Consider the following 12,696-nt stretch of genomic DNA (forward strand, 5'->3'; position numbering starts at 1 on the left):
ACATACAATATGGTGAAAAGCAAACTAAATATAAAAACTGAATATACAATTATATGGAAATGTTGTTTTACAGTCATGAGTATCTGGTGTGTGCCGAGAGACAAATATTAAAATTGGACAGTATCATCCTGACCACAGTTTGTCTGACTGGTTGTTTCCTTCTGATTTTCTGACACGGTGACAGATGCAAAATATTATGCTATTCACGATAGTTATACAACATAGCTTGCACTTTGTTCACAGTAGAACTGAGTTTTACATGTAAGAAACTTTCTCGTAAACTGTAAATTCTGGCTTCTTGCAGCTCAAACGTCGCAATACTACATTTTTCGATATGATATGGAGTGACTTGCACACATATGCAATATGCAGTGACAGTCGATATATTCAAAGAGTCTTCTACATTCAAGCATAGTGATGTTGACAACTACATGCATGCCAGTGCACGATTTCAAAGTAGCCAGGAGGAAATTCTAATGGTCTTTTAGTGGAAATATAGGTATTAAACGACAGTGAAACAAACAACATTATCGTGACCTTGCTAAAGTGCAATCTCGGATCATGTATGATCTGATGATCATGCAAAATTACTATGTCGGATTATGCCGTTATTCTGAAGTGCGCGTACTTCATAATAGTAAATCGGTCAACATAAGCACACACTGTCTTTAGCGATCGAAGTCAACAATGATGTCAAAATCAATGCACAACGATCGAAATTACCCAAAATAAGCAACAGAAAACTTAAAGTTATCGCTGTGTCGAAAGGACAGTACATCAACATAAAACAACACTAGTTTGTTATGACATGGAGGTAGAAGGACAGAGTGTTCCCTCGCTCTCACCCAGCTATTGCAGTACGGGCCGAAAGCAATGGATTCGCCAGTACTGGGGAGTACCGAGTACGGAGGCCATCATTGTTCAGTCTATCGAAGGAGCGTTTCGTGCCAAAAAATACATGACAGCAACAAAGGTAACATCACCGTGAACTTCATATTTGCAAAACATCATCAAATACACGATAAAAACTTTAAAACGTCACAATATTCGCACCAGACGTGAGAACCAAGATGGCGTCGGTTTGATTTTTCAAAGTCCTTGCAAAACAACGCTAACTTGTTAAACGCGCATGCGCATATTAAGGGGAGACCCATTTGATTTCGGGGGTACGCAGGAAGTGGGTATGGGATATTTTTTTTGTCAGAGAGACAGCATTATTTTATTTCTACTGTCAGACCTGCATCAATTTTTTTTTCAAATGGAGTAGCAGTGCAATTTTTCAAATTTAAGCCAGTGTTTCACATATCACAGGATGGTTTTATGTATTCATTTTACATTCCAACAAATGAAAACAAAATGGAAAGTCTTGTATATATACAATACGGCTAGTTTTAAATCGGATTCGAACCCACAACATACAACTTTAAATTGTAGAACACTTTTTTGGCAAATCAACTGTGATCAGTACTATACCTGCTTTTCTTTATAACAGTCAATTACTTTTAAGTTCTCAGGGGAGATGTTATCTTTTGTGGTCAGAGAAACAAGGCCCACACATTGTATTTCATTATACTTGTGTTGTTCCTCAATTTTTCATTGTCAACTTGTAATCTTTCAAACATATTTATATTGAGAGAATAATGTATTGGTTTTAACACTAGTTTATTGACTCCTGTCTTGTGTTTTAAATTTTCACAATTTACAGAAGTCAAATAGTCCCATCTAGATATTGCCTATGCCATTGAGATATTGCAACAAAAATCCTGAAATATGATTTCTTGGGTCAGAAAAGGGAAGGAAAACATCGAGTGCACTGAGGTGTAAAGTAGTGAATGCTTATATCATAAGTGCTGGAAAAAAAACACATAAGAATTGCTTGTGGTAAAAACATTTGCGCTGCCTATGGCAGCATGCCAGCAAAGAATACATGAGAATGAAGTTTCCAAAATTTTGCTCATTTCAACTGCATTGTGACAATTCCTTTTTTATTTCTGTCTGTTATGAGAATTTTTTTCTCAAGCCCATACAGGCTTAATTTTTTTCTTTTATTTCACCTGGTGACAATTTTTTTTCTCAAAATCCTCCATACCCCCCCCCCAGAAATCAAGTGGTTCTCCCCTAAGTTAGCCCCTGACCTATACGGGCCAGTGGATTACTTCCTCAGTAGAACTGATATACCTGCCGGTACCGATGTTTATCGCCTACGGAGGCCATCATTCTTCAGTCGATCAAAGGCGCCTTTCGTACCAAAAAATACACGACAGCCGCAAAAGTGTATCACTGTCAACTTCATAACTATAGAACATATTTAAATACACAGTGAAACGTTTACAACGTAAAAAATGTGCCCCGACCGAGAAACAAGATGGCGTCCTTTTCGATTCTTCAACTCAGATTTTGTCCTACAGTTGTGCGCATGCGCAGACGATAGCTTTAGCGAAAGTGAGTCAAAATCAAGTAAATATAAAATAAAAATGGATAAAAATATTGTTTAAAAATAATACAAGGCACACATCACCAAATTTTGAACATTTCTGACGGCATTTCAACTATACGAACACCCATGCCAAACATCACAATAATCAAATCAGTGGTTTTGAGGAAAAATTGAAAATAGTAGTTTTCAGAAAAAAGCTAAAAAAGTGACTTTAAAATGATTCAATCAAAAAAAGAAAAAAAAAACGTTTGAGACACATGTCCAAGTGACCAACAGACCAAATTTCAGAAAAAGTTACTGAAGCGTTTCTGAGATACCTGCGTCCACAGCATACGGCCCACTATGTTGGGCATATTGGGCCGCACCATCACATTAGTACCTTGTGCCCACAGGGCACAAAGTACTAAAAATTACAGTTCAGTCGTAACAAATAAAGACATGACGTCTGGCAAATTGTCATCCGACCTCGGGCTTACAATCCTTTGATAATCTTTTGGACAAAACAAAAGAGTACTTACAATTTTCTGAAGCCTTTAAACTTTTCAGATAAAATTTAATACAAACAAGTCATTGACAATGACATAATCCCCACTTATAATAGGAGTATTAGTCCTGATTGGGCAGGGAAATGTGGTCACTAAGAAGTATCACTGGAGTGTATATGTTGAGATCTATGGGCACATAGGTCTATGTCGTTGTTCCCAATATGAAACATATGAGGCATGTCTAAGTTATGGTTCTAAATCGGGAAAAAAGATCAGACCTCTAGCTGTATTGGCCAGCCAAGAAATACATATGCGCATAATAAATGAGGTACAAGATGTGACATCTTAAGGTTTTATATCCTATCGAAATTGGAGGGTATAGAACTTGTGGTTACTGAGTTATGCATATATATGTATAATCAAGGTCAAAGGTCATCGAGGTCACGTTACATTTTGAAAAAAAAAATTGCATTGCTAATTAATCCCTATATGCCAAAAATCAGACCTCTAGCTCTATGCGCTTGCCCAGAATTAGATATGTGTATAATTAATGAGGTTAAGCGTGTGTTGTCATAAGGTCTCCCATCCTACTAAATATAAAGGACATAGCACTTGTGGTCATTTATTTATTGACATAAACGTATATTTTAGGTAAAAGATCATCAAGGTCACCTGACATTTGGTCAAAAAATTTCTATCCTATAGTTATCTCTATATACCAAAAATCAGACATCCAGCTCTATTGGCTTGCTCAGAATTAGATATGCACATAACTAATGAGGTTCAGTATGTGGCGTCATAAGGTCTTCCCTCATACCAAATATGAAGGGTGTAGTACTTGTGGTTACTGAGTTATGGACAAATATGTATATTTGAGGTCAAAGGTCATTGAGGTCACGTGACATTTTGTCAAAAAAATTGTATTGCTAAGTTATCCCTATATACCAAAAATTAGACCTCTAGCTCTATTGGCTCGCTCAAAATTAGATATGTGCATAATTAATGAGGTACAATTTGTGGCGTCATAAGGTGTCCCATCATATTATACGTGAAGGTTGTAGCACTTGTGGTGGGTTATGGACAAATATGTATATTTGAGGTCAAAGGTCACCCAGGTCACGTGACATTTTGTCAAAATAATTATGTTGCTAATTTATCCCTATATACCAAAAATCAGACCTCTAGCTCTATTGGCTCGCTCAAAATTAGATATGCGCGTAATTAATGAGGTACAATATGTGGCGTAATAAGGTGTCCCATCATACCATATATGAAGGGTGTAGCACTTATGGTTACTGAGTTATGGACAAATATGTATATTTGAGGTCAAAGGTCGCCGAGGTCACGTGACATTTTGTCAAAATATCTGAGATATCTGCGTGAACGGAGGGACATGACCAAATCTATAAGCCCCTTGGACTTCATCCGTTAGGCTAAAAACTCTGTCACTGCATCCTTTTTGCAATATGAATACGATGAGAAACTAAATTTTTATTTTACTTGGCCTTATACATGTGATTCTATGTAGAACTGGCTTATACATGGGAGTCTATGGAGAAGTGCCTTATACATGGGAGTCTACGGAGATGAAAACTAAAAAGTCCTCTAACACGGCCAAATTTGATCGCATTGTGAAACAAATCGACGTGCATCTGTATGGAGTAGGGTACTATCCTTGTGCAAAGTTTGAAAGAAATTGACAAGGGCATGTCTGAGATATCTGCGTGAACGGACGGACGGACGGACATGACCCGATCTATAAGTCCCCCCGGACTTCGTCCGTGGAGACTAAAAACAAACGACTGACACGATGTAGGCGATACTGATATCCAAAACGTATTAAATAAATGCATAACAAAATGGAAGCTGATAGTACCATGTCATTATGGGTAACACTTCCTCCCCACTCAAACTATATTTGTTCTGTAATTCTCAGAATCTAGGCCGAAACATAAAAATAATCTGTCATATTTTATACCCGTTCCAAATGTTGGCCCATGTCTAGTTCTTGACTAGCTCTGTGTCTTGAACCGAATTGTCTACAAATAATAATATGGAACTGTGCTACTGCAATGAAGCCACGGGTGTGGTCATGTAAACTTACGAGTAGAGGTTACACGCTTCGTAATTGGAGAAATTAAGGTAGGAAATGTAAAATTCACAACTACATTTTCAAAGATAGCAGTTTGAGGCATTTACGGTAGAACTAGTGGTTTGACCTAGGTTCCTGATATCCGCAAACTCTGATAAAATAAATTATTTATCTCAACTGAGGACCGACATGAAAAAGCGATTAAAACAAGGGTCCTTCCATAAAAGATTACGATTACATCGGAAGGGCAGCTTGTAATCTGCCTTTTCAACTTTCGAAACTGACAAGGGGCAATTGATATGTCAGAGTATGTCACAGTGAGATATGGGAATCAAACCATGGAGGCAAGTACAGAGCTGATCTCAGCGGTTGCTTCTAAGCTGTTAGGTGGTGTTACATGTAGTTTTGTCCAATACTTAATCTGTGAATTCAAACGAAAAAGATACTCTAAATAGCAATCATTCAGGATACGCTCAATTTAGTTTTGCCTGCTTTTCCGACAGTAACTGTGAAAAAAAACGATAAATCACTATAGTGTTTGTTTCCATTAGCGCAATGTGGTACTGACATCATTGCGATTTCACTTGAAGTCATAAAAAACTAGATTTGGCACGATACGAAGAATGGCTGTCATAAACCTCTGAACAGGAACTAAAAGTGTATTACGTAGCGTCTCTAGCTATTTGACTCAATCCCTAATGCTGACCACACGACTCCCTAAGAAACTGGTAGCTTATGCGATACACCTGCCCGTATCCACTAATCTAAACTCTTTCTGACGTTTTGCCACGTATTGCCAAACGTTTCATCAAAAACACTCTGTGACACTTTGCCCAAATCCAATTATGTCCAAAACAACTATGCACCAAAAGTGACTGCCCAGAGCAAGGTAACTTGTAGGTTTGTATTAGAGTTTTGGCACCTCCATCTATCATTTACTACCGAACATATGCTGTTGATTTCGACCGGGACAGGTATGATAAAGAGCGGCCTCTGTCGACATGCCTAATGCCGTAGAAATTGTTATTTAGAGTGAAATGTTCTCAAAATCGATCGCTAATGACGGGTGTAGTCCTGCAATATATGAAACATGATCACGTGGAAAATTATTTCTTGAAATTACTCGAAAGAAAATAAACGGTCGGATTTTTTCAAATTATCATCACAACATTAGTTGCTCATTGGACTACCAACCTTTGACCCCAACGAATGACTTGCCCTTTTACTCATGCCAACTGTACTATATTTGTTCTAATTAGTGCATCACAAATTCATGTCAGCGGTTTGCAACCAAATAGTACTGAGAAAGCTCGTTTCATTTTATCATCAGAGCAGCACTTGTAATGGTGTCTTATTTTAATTTCATTTATTCTTTAATTTATTCTCTTTAATAAAATAAAATATGACTATACTCTATATAACTATAACTTTACTCAATACAGACCTTTGTCCGTAGGAAACAGACATAATATCATTGGTCTTAAGGAGATCGAAGCTATGAATGTTTTTATATTTCAACACTTAAATGTTGTGATGTGTAATGTGTTTTGGGGAAGCGAAAGGTAATTTTCCAGAAATGGACAATAAAGTTATTCTTTTTCTTAAAATATAATGCTTTAATGATAAAATTTAACGAGTTATCGGAGTATTTGTTGTGTTTTAAATTTGGTGGCGTATCAAACTCGCGGTACATATATGTATAGCTTTCTAGTGCATTCATCGTTCACGGCTGTCATCACCATACACAGTCTGAGGGCCCAGTACCAAATTTAAGCACAGAAAGAGCAGTGAGGTAATAGCTGTTTAGCATCAAAACAGATTGTAAACATTATTTTAACAAAGACATAAAATTCATGATTTTACGCCAATGAGCAATTCAAAGGACAAAGACCAAACTCAAATAGACACCCCTCACCCGCCTGGCGACTATTCCCCGTTCTTAATTAGGGCCTATAAAAGACTCCATCTGTTTCACAAATGTTTGGTGTGCTCAAGTTATGCAGGAGATCACACCATACATATCCTTTGTGTACTCGACCTTGCCTTAGTAGATAGTGGACTGTATGTGACCTTGCTATGACATAGCTACACTGATGCAATTTTTGAGCTGTCTCTGATACACCAAGCAGTATACTTTCGAACCCGGAAGTAATGATACATTCACCTCTCTCGGTCTCCCTTATTGTCTGAAGGTTAAGTCGTTTAGTTGGGTGTATGTTAGTCTATAAGCTTATGCCCGGTCCCGGGTCCAGTATTACAACAGAAAAAAACAACATTGGTAGGAAATCCATGGCACAAACACGATAAAATAATTACCTTTTGGGGCGATGCTGAAGTAAATATTATAAGGAATGTTTCCCTTTTCGCCGATTTAGTAAAGCGAGCAGATGTAAGTACACCCGATAGGCTAATGCTTTCGATGGAAAAACTTTGCCGTACATTCACGGACTCGGCAGCATTTTACTGTCGAGTAGTGGTTGTCACAATGGGATGAATAGTCCTTTCACAGCATCAATTTATCCACTGCGAGGGTCTAATCTACATAGACCATACATGTTGAGTCTCGGTACGCTTGTACATACGTTCAACAACCTTTGCAAGGCTGATGTATATGAGTAAAGCGCATGCGCATGGGAAAATGACGCCATTGTACATATGACTTGGTTTGTGTCTTGGTTTGTGTTTGTGGTAGTTACTATGCTGAACATCATTATTGTACTCTTAGAATGAATTGCTCGAATCGATCTCTTTAAATTCCACTGATATTAACTGCCGCCATGCAATAATACACAGTGATCTGTACCCGACACAGTTCGGATTCTTAGAGAACTGTCGATTTAGTGTGGAGACACGGTCCCTCCTGGAGGGACCGTGGTGGAGATGACCTGGCATGGCGGCCGTGACCCCGAATGACCCTACCCCAAACACAGCCTGCCACCGCTACCACAGGGGGCTCTTACTAACTTAAGCGTAACCCTAACCCTAACTTAAGCCTAACCCTAACCCTAACCATCGGAAATACATATCAACAAACAAACAAACAAACAAATAAATAAATAAATAAACTGCTCTTTATTGACAAATATTAACAAAACAGCTTTTCGCTGTTATTTTATTAAAATAACAAATAAACAAACACAAACACATACACACAAACAAACACAGATACAAATAAACAAGGAGTAAGAGCCCCCTGTGCTGCTACCTACTGATAGCAGAGATACATACTTCTATTGTTGTCGCTCCTATAAAACCTGGCTCAGCGACTGAATTGCCAGTGAAGAGTGTACGTATAAGCTTACGAGATCCACAGTCATATGTGAACCGATACACGGCGGCCGCTGTGTGGTATGCACACTTTATTGCATACCTAGCCCTACGAGTATGGCGAGAGTGTCCGGCTGGTGAGAGGCGGCATAGCCAAAAAACCTGGACACTCTCGCCATGATACTCCTAGCACTAATGCAATACCACAGAGCCGCCGTAGTCTATCAGTTCGCACGCGACCGTGACGAGATCGGTACCTCAACGTGAAGGTGATCGAGTTGAACGTAGATCTCTAGTATGTACTCAAAGTGACGTAATGAAACTCACCTTATGACATTTATGCCTACATGTATGTGAACAAAGTCGTGACTGTGTGTCGGATGGCGTGTCGAACATAGAACTGTTTAGCTCTTTTGAAAACGAGTCTAAGCTAATAAATTAGCATGAAGGGCGGACGTGACCAAAATAGATATGACACGTTGGCAAGGTGAGCAGAGGGAAATTAACACCAAGTGGCAGACCATTTGATACGCTTAATTTATATATAATATTGAATGCCCATACCTAGATAACGAATACATTACAAATATATCAGATTGTATTATACGGTGCAGGGGTTAGAGAAATTCCCCTCACTACTTGACACGTTTATCTTGATACTTTGACATGGTTGAATTATCGAGTCCTTGACATTTGGAACCATTTGCTTCTCTCCATGCCATGGGTAGAACCATTTGATATCGATAGGGGGGGGGCTGGGTGATTTTTGGAAAAGAAAACTGTTGGCAGGTGAAGAAGGAGAAAAAATTGATCCAGTAACGTCTCGGTGAACAAAATCGATCATAGCAGAGGCGCGAACAACTTTCCCCATAGAGCCTTATGAAAACGTAACATCGCACAAAGGTTACGGTTGCTAGGTAAATTACCTCACATGCACAGATGTCGTATACAACCTGATTTGACTACGTGTTGCCATGCGATTTTAAATTCAGGTCGGAGCAATGGCGAGAGCGCGAGGACAGCTGTAAAACAATTTCAATTTCTACAAAGGCAGCAGAAAATATATAATATAATAATAATAATATTTTTATTGCTTGCTTGTAAATATAGGATTTACATCACATTTGTGGCAATAAAAGTGTGATACAAAAAATAAGTTCAAATTTTCTTCAATAAAGATAAAGTATTACAGTATAATAATAGTAGCTAATAATAAATATAACTAGGTATTTCTTTGTTTATATAAAGTAAAAATATAATCTGCAAGTTGTTCATTAAAAGATAACTCTTGTTTTGTTAGTAGAGAAATAAGCTGATTTTCAGTATTGTCGTTTGGGAAATTGATTCTACTGAAAAAGTTCTTTCTTTGGACTTTGTATTTCTGAGAATATAGAAGAGCTCCTACCAAACGTATGCGAAAGATAGATAACTAGATTGGACAACGAGAAACACGTTTGAGAGGCAATTATTTAAGTGCTCAACTCTCGGTGTCGTTTGCGATGCACCTCTGCATCTAGGGAAAGGCCAGGACGCAATCGAGAAGTATGGTAAACTCTCAATAGTGTACAGTCGCAGTAATTCATGGACGAAATAGTGAATATGTGGAGCCATTTAAAGGTTTTGCAAACTACACCCGGTGGCACTAGACGCGTCCATGTAGACACACGTTGTTTCTGAAATGGTCTATTTCTTACGTTCTTGATACTTACAAAATGAAGGTCAACTTGTCAAAACATGGAAAATACACCATGCATAAAATACCGTTTTTGGGAAAATACAGTCTCGTTTTCGCGTCGAAAGTCGCGTGAAAGAAAAGGTCGATTTCGTTCAGGCTTTCGCTGTTCGAAGCAGCACAAATGCGGGCTGCGCAGGAATCACGAGTGTATACGATTCTCAATGCTTCAGAACCTCCGTATTTTTGGCCGATAGCGGCGCTCTCCTAAATATGATGTCGGAGCTCATTAAATCGACTCCTGTAAAAGTTATAATTCTATGGAAAAGTTGTTCGTGGACCAAAGAAAAAATAAATCACAAAATTTAAGAAATCTGACTCTCTCATTGTCTTGGGTGAGCCGCCTTCAGCGGCTCTAACACTTTCAAAATAAATGTTGTCAATGTTGGATTGTTGACTGTTATTACTCAAACACAGATCATGCAAAAGATATATTAAAAACCAGATATGAACTGAAAATGCTCACGTGTTTAATTATATGTTGCGGTTATGTGTAAATTTGAACCTTTGCCACATGTTTGCAACTTCATTGAAAGTGTTATGATCAACATAATGAATAATATTCCCCACAAATTAATTTTAAATCCAAGTATATATCCCCAATCAGGAAAGCTCATTAAAATATGCAAATTAGGAATTGACTGAAATGTTCTCATTAAATATGCAAATTATGAATTGGCTGAAGTAAAAATATTAAATGACTTTCAATAATGTCATATCATAGTATCTTTAATGTACAAAGCAGTTCGTCAACTTTGGTCTAGTCAAGACAGATAAATATCCTTAATTAGGAAAATTCATTAAATTTGCAAATACGTAATCGGCTAAAGTAAAAATGCTTCATGACTTTTAATGCTGTATCATAGTATCTTTAGCAATTTTTGTCAAATTTGGCCTAGTCAATACAGATAAATATCCCTAATTAGGAAAGTTCATTATATGTGCAAATTAGGAATTGGCTGAAGTAAACGATGACTTTTAATAATGTTGTTTTATAGTATCTTCAATATATGTTGCAAGATTCATCAACTTCGGTCGAATCAATTCAGATATATATCCCTAATTAGTGAAGTTCATTAAATATGTAAATAAGTATTTGGCTGCAGTAAAACTGTATAATGACTTTTCAACAATGTTATATCATAGTATTTTCAATGTACATAGCATGTTTCATCAACTTTGGTAAAGTCCATTCAGATTTATATATCTAATTAGGAAAGTTTATTAAATATGCAAATAAGTATTTGGCTGAAGTAAAAATGCTTAATGAATTTCAACAATGTTATATCATAGTATTTTCAATGTACATAGCAAGTTTCATCAACTTTGGTAAAGTCCATTCAGATTTATATATCTAATTAGGAAAGTTTATTAAATATGCAAATAAGTATTTGGCTGAAGTAAAAATGCTTAATGAATTTCAACAATGTTATATCATAGTATTTTCAATGTACATAGCAAGTTTCATCAATTTTGGTCTAGTCAATTCAAATAAATATCCCTAATTCCAAAAGTTCATTAAATATGCAAATTAAGAGTTTGATGAAGTAAGAATGCTTAATGACTTTCAATAATGTTAAATCATAGTATCTTCAATATACATACCAAGTTTTGTCAATTTTGATGAAGTCAAATCAGATATATATCCCTAATTATGAAAGTTTATTAAATATGCAAATTATCCATTATCTTTTATGTCACCCCTTAATATCTTTCACAGCTGATATATCTTGGTGTGATCAATATTTGTAGCAAATCCCATCAAATTGTGTGCAATCGTTGTAAATGTATATCCGCATTTTCTAAAATCATTAATTATGCAAATGAGCAAAAAGTAAGCAAGCCACACCCACCTTAATTAATCAGTTCTTGCCATTTGCAAACTGAATCTATATACCAGATTTGATTCTGATCTGATGAGCCGTTTTTGAGATATTGAGCTTACAGACAGACAGACACACAGACAGACAGACAGACAGACAGACAGACAGACAGACAGACACACAGACAGACAGACACACAGACAGACAGACATCGCTGCGACATATGCTCACGTGTGTCAACACGTGAGCAAATATCAGTATCAAATGTCATTTTCAAACAATCTTACTTTGTGCAAAACAAATTGAAACACCTCAGATGCACCATTGTACACATCAATTTCTCCCCTTGGAAATCCTATGTCATTTCCAAATATGTATTTAGTACAAACAAATAGAAAACGCCTCTCAGATTGCACACGTCAATTTCTCAAAAATGTTGATGCGAGAGATTCATACATCCCTCTCGCGCTCTCTGCTGGGGTGTCCTTTTTTCAAATATTTATCTAGTGCAAACAAATTGAAAACGCCTCTCAGATTGCACCATTGCCACGTCAATTTCTAAAATATGTTGATGCCAGAGGGGGGAACACCCCTCTCGAGCTCTTCCTTGGGAATTTCTTTGTCTTTTTCAAATAGTTTTGTCCAGTACAAATAATTGAAACACCTCTCAGATTGCACCAGATTGCATCATTGCACACATAAAGGTTTCAACAATTTCGAAGCGAGAGGGGGACATCTCGCGCTCTCCCCTTGACCTCTTACACCTCCACACGACGCTCTGGTAGATTTTTCCAGTTTTCTACTATTTAATTTCAATAAAGAAGTCATTAGAGACAATCCTTTGATTTTACACAATCTCT

The 12,696-nt window shown here is 37.2% G+C and overlaps 2 protein-coding genes across 3 annotated transcripts in view; one reads left to right on the forward strand and one right to left on the reverse strand.

The window, feature by feature from the left end:
* The window catches only part of LOC139152770 (uncharacterized), a 47,820-nt gene extending 39,115 nt beyond the window's left edge, over window positions 1–8,705 (reverse strand). The window contains exon 1 of one of the 2 annotated variants that reach the window (XR_011556703.1): window positions 8,609–8,705. The gene's annotated coding sequence lies outside the window, so the exon portion shown is untranslated. The remainder of the gene's footprint in view (window positions 1–8,608) is intronic. The other variant, XM_070726096.1, reaches the window with a different exon arrangement.
* LOC139152768 (S-adenosylmethionine-dependent methyltransferase Rv2258c-like) overlaps window positions 4,889–12,696 on the forward strand; it is a 28,882-nt gene continuing 21,074 nt past the window's right edge. The window contains exon 1 of the mRNA XM_070726095.1: window positions 4,889–5,064. The gene's annotated coding sequence lies outside the window, so the exon portion shown is untranslated. The remainder of the gene's footprint in view (window positions 5,065–12,696) is intronic.

Source organism: Ptychodera flava, chromosome 16, assembly GCF_041260155.1.
Source record: "Ptychodera flava strain L36383 chromosome 16, AS_Pfla_20210202, whole genome shotgun sequence".
NCBI lineage: Eukaryota > Metazoa > Hemichordata > Enteropneusta > Ptychoderidae > Ptychodera > Ptychodera flava.